This window comes from Berghia stephanieae, chromosome 1, assembly GCF_034508935.2.
Source record: "Berghia stephanieae isolate SIO BIC M18660-M18661 chromosome 1, UCSD_Bste_1.3, whole genome shotgun sequence".
In the NCBI taxonomy this organism is placed as follows: domain Eukaryota; kingdom Metazoa; phylum Mollusca; class Gastropoda; order Nudibranchia; family Aeolidiidae; genus Berghia; species Berghia stephanieae.
In genome coordinates, this window is record NC_088360.1 from 40,538,807 (window position 1) to 40,548,806 (window position 10,000).

Sequence of the window (10,000 nt, forward strand, 5' to 3'; positions counted from 1 at the left end):
AGAATTACTCATAAATGCGGATGGCAAAAAGCTACAACAAAGACCTGAGTGCCGTCAACTTCATACTATTTATAGCAAGAACTTCCTGCTCTTGTGCTTGAGTCAAAAAACAAATTCTACTTTTGTATGGGTGGTGTGGAGTTTTGAAGAAAATACTGAAAATGACCGGTAATGAAATAGTTAACAAAAAAAATCTTTTTCATTCTCAATTCGAAATATTATGACCTAATCTTTAAAAGTACTACTCGATCTACCCCTGGAATAACACATTGTTCATAGACATAGAACAAGTTTTGTAGTGTATGAAATGTACAACTTAACTTATGAATGCTGTGCGCTTGGCTAAGAAACTCACAACATTGTCATCCGGAAATAAAGCGGACCAAAACACAAAACTATGTGTAACCTTGAACGTTTATAGTCGGTTAATAATGAGAATTTCTCATAAACATGGATGGCAAAAAACAATAACAAAGGCCTGAGTGACGTCAACTTCGTTCTATTTACGAAGTTATCCGTTGTCATCATTCGTTGTTATCAAGTGAATGCATTGACCACTAAATTCAGTCGCTTGATTAGTGACCGCATGGTTATTACAAAGATCCCGACACACGTAGCACGTATCTGGGGTGGTGCCTTTTGTTTTTAACTCACTCAATCCTAGAGATTTTTGCTATTTTTCAAAATTGGAAAAAATGTATTAAAAATGAGCATGTGCATAGATAGTTTTATTCAACTACCATTAACATGTAAAAATTAAGAACATTAGCTTTGAAACTACGCCTATAATTTGTCTCAGAAAAATGTAATAAATAGGCATGGGGTAAAAGTAACCCGGGGTATACTAAGAAGATAATCGGTGTTAGGGCTGAGTGAGTTAAAAGTATTGTGCTGTGAGTTTTCTTTCTTTCTTGAAATCATCAGAACCTTTGAAATAGTGTCAACACGTGACTTATCCTTAAAATAGAGTTCCCTTTTTTTTGGACACAACAATAAGATTCAATAGTCTGATGTCACGTCCGCCTAGCAACCAGCAGCTTGGTTCTAAACAAAGAAAATCGGTACTTTGTATTCTTCATGCTGGCTAGAAATTTTTCACATGTCATGTAATCAGAATGTATAAAAGTCAATACATGATCAGATTTATAATGTTTTTCTCCTCTGGATACACTTTTATGCTCGTCGGAGAAGTATTTCACAATTGTTTCGCCATTGTTCCGATAGTTTAGAGCCGTTTATTAAGTTACTATGCGTCATTACGAGGGAAGTGACTTCATGACTGTTGAAGTCTATTGGGAAAGAATCAGTGATAGTCACATTCCCCTTATTGACCATTTTAGACTCTTTTTTTTTAGCTCACAAACATGTTGTGAGTTTTACCGTAATCTTCATAAACTCATCGCTTGACCAAATAATGGGGAACAATAGTGTGATATTATAATACAAGTTCCAATCTCATTGGAAGTGTAAAACCAGTACGCGGGAGGACAAGACACACACATAGCATAACTGATCTTCTGGTTTCAGAGTGATGGCATCTTATTCTCTAGCCTAAATAAATGCTTGTCGTCAATAAAGATAATCCATCCTCGCTCTTTTACGGCCTGTAATAATAAGAATCTGCCCATACATCCTGCTATTAAAATAAGTTTGCTACCTTATGATCCAATAATATGATATCTATTAATTGTCAATGCAATGTCCGGAGGACTGGTTACACACTTTCAATGAGTTTTGAACCGGAAAAAGAAGGTTTGGCTTTACGACTTCTGCTTCCCATTACGTCAAAATACAAAGCAACGACTGCCAAAAGAAGGGAAGCGTGATTGTATTGACTAACAACTTACAAGTCAATGCTCTAACCAAAGAGATGACGTTACAATACAAGTCTTTGTGTAATTTAATGAAGGCTACCCCACAGTTAAGAACGTTTATTTGTTTACAATGCATATTTGTTTGATTCGTCTATTATCTTCTAAATGGATATTTAAAGATTTTTTTTTGACTTAGTGCTTTTTCCCTTGATTGTTTTTCTTCTCATTTTATCAAAAATATTTCACGACAATTTATCCGCAAAAATAGAATCATAACAATACTGATTTATAACATTAAACAAAGCGTGAATTTCGATATTCAACTTGTTTGTGATTAGAATGACAATACACAAAGACAAAGAATACGTAAATAGATAAAATAAATAAAAGAATAACAACATAAATCGATAACAAAATATATTAAAATTAAAAACAAACATTACTGACATGTAAAACAAGAGAATTGTGGAAGTATTATGAAAAATAGCAATTTTACCTGAAATTTAATCCAAACACGAAAGATAATCACCAGATATTACAATCTTCTCTCTTCAGACAGAAATAGTTTTGATGTCCTGAAATCTTCCGTCACGTGACAAACACAATTTTATTGGTCTCAACTCACCATTTAATCAACGAGACATAACTTTGAGCTGTTTTTATTTTTATTATTATTTATTTTTTTTTTTTTTAAATCAAAATATATAAGGTTGCTATGCTATTCTCTTTTCACAATAAAGACAAAACCTCCACACCGGCTGCGATAGCACGTGTCAACGGGCATGGCCACATAAAGCACCGAATATCATGGAATTTCGGATAATAATATTGTCGAGGAGATGGCGAGAGCAGAAACACACGAGCAGTAAAGAGTACTCACTCGGGGAGTGTTAAAAACGGTAGCGTTGCCTGCCTGAGTGAAGCGGCGGCCATCCGGATAGTTTTGTGACGTAGCGTGCGTCCTGTCTATGATGGACTGGATGGCGCCGATGAGGACTTTTACCCTCATTTTTTTTCTTTCTGGGGCGAGGAAATACGAGCATGAAAACTTGTCCCACCCCATTTCCCGTCGTTGCTTTTTCCGATAAAAAGCAGTATCTATCTGTCGGGTATCTGAACGTCACTGCAGATTCCTTTAAATCAATTATAGATAGTATGCGGATGACGTCACTCATGCCTTTGTTATTGTTTTTGCCATCCGCGTTTGTGAGTTGTTCTCACTAAACTGTATTAACCAGACTATAAAAGTTCATGGTTACACAGAGTTTGTGTGTTGGTCCGTTATACTTCCGGATGGCAATGTTATGAACTCCTTGGCCAAGCGCATTCTATCTATAAACGTTAATGGTTACACAGAGTTTGTGTTTTGGTTCTTTATACTTCCGGATGGCAATGTTGTGAACTCCTTGGCCAAGCGCATTCTATCTATAGCTGAGACTAAAATTAAATGGTAATATCAAGACAAGTAAGTTAGCAGTTGCATACGTATGCAATGTCAAGTCGGTAAACATAGCACTTGAGTATTGATGGTGGCACGTGTGTAGCCTTTAAAGATTATTGATGAGTTTAGGTAAAAAACTCACAATATCTGCCAGTCGGATAGAACGTATCAACACACAAAACTATGTATAACCTTGAATATTTATGGTCCGTCAGATGTGATATTGTGGGAACTAATAATTAAAATGTTTGTCTAAAAACAATAAAAAGGACCTGAGTGACGACAATTGCGTTCCTCCTATTATATTATAGTCTGTTGGGGTCAATTTAATCACCCTACTGAAGTTAGAAGCTAAGAACACTCGTACCAAGTTTAAGTCATATTGCAAGTAAATATATCCGTCAGAGGATGTCAACATACTTACAAGGGCCGATCAACATAAGCATCACTCGCTATCAAAACCCTTTTGCCACTCTTGAAGTTACCTGCCTCTGTAATTCAGTCTCGGTTTATAAATAGTAACCGGAGACAAAAATGATGGAGATATGAAACGGAGTGGCTTTAGTATGTGGGTGTTCAATGTCAAGTCGGTAAACATGGCATCTGTGTATTGATGGTATGTGTTTAAATAAAATACACATAATTTATTCCCGCTATATAAATAGTACAAATACACAAAGAGTTTATAGTCTGAGAGAATTTAGTGAGAAGAAATCACATCTAAATATATAGAAAGCTGAGAAAAACCCGTGTAAATTACAATTGTATTACATATTATAAACATTATGAGCGAGAGGATGTTTACCGACTTGACTCGACCTGACAGAGTTACTCCTATTAATACCATATTACCACTTCATAAGTTTAGCTCCTCTATATATCGTTGTCTCCAGAATAACCAAGCATTGATGTCCAGAGTAAAATGATTAGGGATGGCAGAGAATTCTATTCGATATGATGAAGAATAAATACAATTCGTGCATTTATCTTAAATTTGTATTTCTTATAATTTTGTTTCTGAACTCATCTTTTCGGGTCCAATTCACCCCGTCATAATACAATTTCTAGACTATGGGTCACCTATAAAAATCTACAGATAGCACATGCATAAAACTTATCATTGTGATGACTTTTCTTCCTGTGATTAAGCACCACATCCACACCTAAAAGTAACGCCTACTATAGCGAAACCAAATCAGCGTTGGCTTATCTACCCACGGACTGACGTGCACTAGGCCTTAAAACTCATCCATTAGTCGCTATAAGGGGTCCAGATAGCTCAGTCTCGCTTTACACGACAAGAGACCTAGATCAAACCCATGTCGTATTGTCGAGATTTTTTCCCCCGACCCCCTGGTTCACCCAGGAGTAGCCGAGCTAGATCTGGCGACAATTGCGTTTTGTAATAGACTGGCGTCCTATACAAAGAGTAGCAAGTAATTGCCATTGCTCATTTCACACTGTAGAAACCGGGATAAAATCCAATTCCACGGGCCTAATGGCTCTGAAGGATTAATATTTGCCGCTATGATATGTGCCCATTTGGATATAACCTACCAAGACACAAAACCATGTGTAACCTTGAACGTGTATAGTATATCTGATAATTTATATAATTTAGTGATAACTAATAATTAAAGTCGCTGTCTAAAAACAATCACGAAGAGCTGAGTGACGTCAATTTCGTTCCTTCTATATAAATGCTCACATTCTTTACATAGTTTATTCCGACATATTACCAGATTGACGCGGTGTGTCACGTGTTTTACTGGGCATGATCAGAATGACGTGTTGTGTTATCTTCGGACTCCGGATGTATCGATAGGATGTGTATAAACTTCCGAGTAGACTACTTAAACATAGCGACGGCAAAGGGAGCGACTCAATAGGCTTCAACAGTCGTGACGTCACTTCCCTCGTAATGGCGCATGGTAACTTAGTAATTGGTTCTAAACTATCAAAACAAAGGCGGACGCCCTTATGAATGAAATACTTCTCCGACGAACATAAAAGTGTGTCCAGAGGAGAAAAACATTATAAATCTGATCCTTTTTTGACTTTTATACAATCTGATCACATGACATGTCAAAAAGTTCTAGCCAGCATGGAGAATAAAAAGTACCGATTTTCTTTGTTTAGAACCAAGCCGCTCGTTGCTGGGCAGGCGTGACATTAGACTATTTAATCCAATTAGAGGAGATCACCGTTGTGTAAGACGATATAAGTCGACTTTTCCATTCAAATAGCTACATGGGTCGGGAGCATAGTCAACAAACGACAGCGGGTACTTTCCGCCTGTACATCATCATATTATACGCGCTGTAGCAAAGAACATGAAACCGCATATCGTCTGGTCCGGGCGGATTGGCGACCGTACACAAGTGCAACAACGAATTCGTCGCCTGGATAGATCATCATCATAATATGATTGTATTCTGAGGCCATTAGAAGCTGTCAACGTTTGGTGTCAGCGGAATGCGTCTGTCACCGTTTCTCTCCCTTAGTAGAGTCCAAAACACTATTTTTAAAGGGCTTGATGGTTTCTCCGATTGAAGAAAACCCTCAAAGCACACAATTTATGGAAACAACAAACCTTAACACTGATTTTCCAGTCCCATTCAGATTGGTCTTTCTAGTTATTATTTGGTCATCAATCAAATGCATTCACTCAATTTGCCCGTAATCAAAACATATCAGCCCCATAAATCCCGAGTATTACCGTTGCCATCGTTATATTATAGATAGAATGCGCTTGGCCAAGGAGTTCACAACATTGCCATCCGGAAGTATAACGGACCAACACACAAACTCTGTGTAACCATGAACTTTTATAGTCTGGTTAATACAGTTTAGTGAGAACAAATCACAAACGCGGATGGCAAAAACAATAACAAAGGCCTGAGTGACGTCATCTTCGAACTATCTATAGCCTGACACTGAAATCCAAAAGGACTGGCAGTTTGACGTCATTATTTGGTTTTTGCACCGCCTAGTGAGTTGTCGTTAGTAGAGCTCATGGAAACAAGTTATTTCATTGGTTGAACTATTGAATACAACTCACGATTTGTTTTCTTTTGTGGCAAAAGACTGGCATTTTGACGTCATTTTTTGGTTGGTGTCAGGCTATAACTTTACGAAGGCCACGGTATTACTCACAATTCTTACACAGGATACCGAAATATTGATGATATGCGTTTAGGTAAAATATTCATGAAATCCGCCAGCCAAACTGGCATACAAATAAACAAACTGTGTGTAACTTTAAAAGTTTATAGTCTGACTGACATGTTTTAGTGGGAACTAGTCGCTAACAGATTCTAGAAATAATAACAAAGAGCTGACGTCACCTTCAATTCTTCTATACTTAATGCCTTCAAGTGTGGAAATGCAATTAACCAGTAGATGTTTGACCAATCAAAACATGAAATTTGTGACACACCTTTAAACGTTCTCGGACAAGCATGATTAGTTGTTTATAAACAATAACGTGAATGGAATCGACCTATCTCTGATCAATGTCATTGTTTTTAAGAAAATTCAATGTTGAATTTTGAAATATTAAGGAAAAGTAAATCTATAATATCCTGTCTTCAGTCTAAAAAGCCGTCAACGACCAGGTACTCATGTTACATATGGTTACGGTGAAAAAATGTGAGTAAAGAGCCTTTTCCGATGACTCAACTATGCGCCGCTTAAAGCGGGACTCGAACCCAGGGCATTCTCATCCAAAGACTATTGTCTTACCACAAAATCTCATAATAGCAGCACAATTTATTCTTGTTGATCTTTTTTTCAGATACCGCCTTTTCAATGTAATCTGAAGCGCCTCTCTTGAACTTGAATCAATACACCACATTAGAGCCGGCAAATTGACGGGAATTCTGTTGTCTCCTAAGCCTGCTTCGGCGCCCTCGTCCTCATCCTAACCCCCCAATTTCCTTTTCTTTCCCCCGCACCCCGTCCCTGCCCTCGGGTATCCCAAGTCATTTCTTCTTTTCTTTGTGCGTGCGTGATGAGCGTTAACTTTCTTCTTAAACGAATTACTGCGCGTGCAGGGGCCTGACAAAGAGTTTTTGGTGAGTGGCAGAGACGAGTCCGCAAGGGATGGTAGCATGACAAGACACTGCAGCCAAAAGGAGGAATTGACTTTAATTTTGTTATTGTTTGTTGTTGTTTTTTGTGTTTTTTTTTTCTATTTTTTTCTTTCTAGGATTTTGTAGCGGTGTTTGCGATTTTAATACCCCTATTTTTTTCTTTCTTCTAAAATGTGAATGATGCGAATGATGATGGTAATGATGATGATGATGATGATAATAATAATAAAATAATAATAATAATAATAATAATAATAATAATATAATAATAATAATAATATAAAAATAATAATAATAATAATAATAATAATAATAATAATAATAATAATAATAATAATAATAATAATAATAATAATAATAATAATAATAAATAATATAATATAATAATATATAATAATAATAATAATAATAATAATAATAATAAATAATAATAATAATATAATAATAATAATAATAATAATAATAATAATAATAATAATAATAATAATAATAATAATAATAATAATAATAATAATAATAATAATAATAATAATAATAATAATAATAATAATAATGTTAAATCACCATCATTACTACATCATTATCATCATTATCGTCATTATCATCATTTTATACACCTCATAACATTATTCCTTGCTATATCAAGAGACATCACATAATTCATAGAACCGTGAATCACATTCCACGCACATCTCATTCTACTCACTGTGTTTATTTAAGCAGAATAAATGGACAGATCTTGACCAAAGAATAAGAATGAGTCAAAAAGAAAAACATAACATCTAATAAGATTATCACTTCTTCTCTTCAGAGGATGGAAACAACCATAGTAAACAGAACAATGAGCAGTGTCCATATTAAAATTCCTAACTCTGATAAAGCACGTATTAAAAATGGAGATTAAGATAAAGAGACTGAATCTGACTCATGAATGAACAACACAAAATAAACGACGTTTCGGCCTTTGGCCTTTCTCAAGTAAACACAAAATGACAATCTAATATAAATATATATATATATGTATTTTGTGTTTACTTGAGAAAGGCCAAAGGCCGAAACGTCGTTTATTTTGTGTTGTTCATTCATGAGTCAGATTTACTCCCTTTCTCTTAATCTCCATTTTATTGACTCATTTAGGCACCTCTATTTACACGTATTAAAAACGTTGGCCAGAAAACCGGTCCTTCAAATAATGATCCATCAAAATGATCCCCCTCTTGGTAAAACTCTCAACCTTATCGACCTCGCACTGTTGTGAAAATAAAAATCTAAAAAGCTGTGACTGAAGCAGCAGTAGGTACATACAAAAGCAGAATGAAATATACAAGTAGTAAAACCATCTCGAAAACATCAGGATTTTCAGATTTTTGAATTACTTAACAACGTTGTCTATTTATATATATTGATTGGAGTGTTACAAATATTATTACATTTTGGCACCGATTCTAGAATAATTATTTCTCTTAGTGAGTGATAATAGGCGACACATGCAGCCTTATGAGGCTTCAGAATTTTTGCTTTTTTTTTTTTTTTGTTAACGAAGCCTAAACACTTGTGTCCTGGATCTTTGGACAGTTGGATCTAGTTATTCAGTCGATATATTTTTTGGACCCCCCCCCCCCCCCTTACCCTGCCCCCCAATTCCCCCCCCCCCCCCAAGCAATGATTGGGTAGAGGATATAATAATATAAGATCTTGCGGAAAAGTAGTTTGCGATATAAGCGTCCTGTCCAAAGCAAGCAATGTCTATCGTTCGTTATCGCTATAGAAACCGGGATAAGCTCAGGCTCCACAGGCCTTATGGCTCTAAAAGACTGTTAAAAAAAAAAAAAAGAATATCTGACCTACCTCTTCAATATGGTAAGTTGTAGGTGTGGCTTAGATGCTAGAATTAGCATATAAGTAAAAGTATGAATCTTGAATTCAGTTCATGTTTTATGAAGGGCAATATAATAGATATAGATACTATAGTCGCTTAAAGTAACAACAATTAACCCTGGCATTCTTGGCAATTTCAACTGTAATATCCCTTTTCGGCATGTAGTTCATCACTACATAATAGCAGTTTTAGGCAGTGGGTTACATTTTAAACCAGACAAATGAATAGATAAATGAGCATAACGATGAATGAAGACATAAAGAAATTAATGATGAAAGAAGTAATGGATATGATAATTTATACAACAAAATTCCCACAATTCTATTATGACGACCAAAGGTCCACATAATGTTTAGTTATTCCTCACGTGGGCCATAAAATCAGACTAAATCTGCATATTTTAACATTGCAAAACAAATGTTAGTGGCATTGTGGAACCATCACTTTCGTAGTATGCATTATGCGGCTATTCATTTACATCTGAGTGGAGTGAAGCAACACGTTTAAAATTCCTTACCCATGAACTAGCACAGTGTGAGTTTGTCATAATAGGGAACAATCTCATTGGAAGTGTGAAACCAGTCTCCATGAGGACTTGATACGTACCTTGTGCAACCGATCTTCTGGTTTCAGCGTGTTGGTATCGTATTTTCTAGCTAATGCTGGTCGTCAATAAAGATCAACCATCCTCGCTCAATTACCTCCCGTAATAATAAGAATCTGCCTATACTTCTGCTATTCGTTGTGCCAACCTACGATTCAATATACGAAA

General features: G+C 35.8%; 2 protein-coding genes across 6 annotated transcripts in view; one reads left to right on the forward strand and one right to left on the reverse strand.

Annotated features, from left to right (window-relative positions):
- The window catches only part of LOC144974431 (cytokine receptor-like), a 178,862-nt gene that overhangs the window by 156,376 nt on the left and 12,486 nt on the right, over window positions 1-10,000 (reverse strand). Inside the window, exon 1 of one of the 3 annotated variants that reach the window (XM_078917639.1) lies at window positions 2,311-2,703. The exons of 1 other annotated variant lie outside the window; for it this stretch is intronic. The gene's annotated coding sequence lies outside the window, so the exon portion shown is untranslated. Of the gene's footprint in view, window positions 1-2,310; window positions 2,704-10,000 lie in introns of those variants that run through there. One more of the 3 variants, XM_078917647.1, reaches the window with a different exon arrangement.
- The window catches only part of LOC144974619 (uncharacterized), an 88,491-nt gene that overhangs the window by 9,474 nt on the left and 69,017 nt on the right, over window positions 1-10,000 (forward strand). The window lies entirely within an intron of this gene.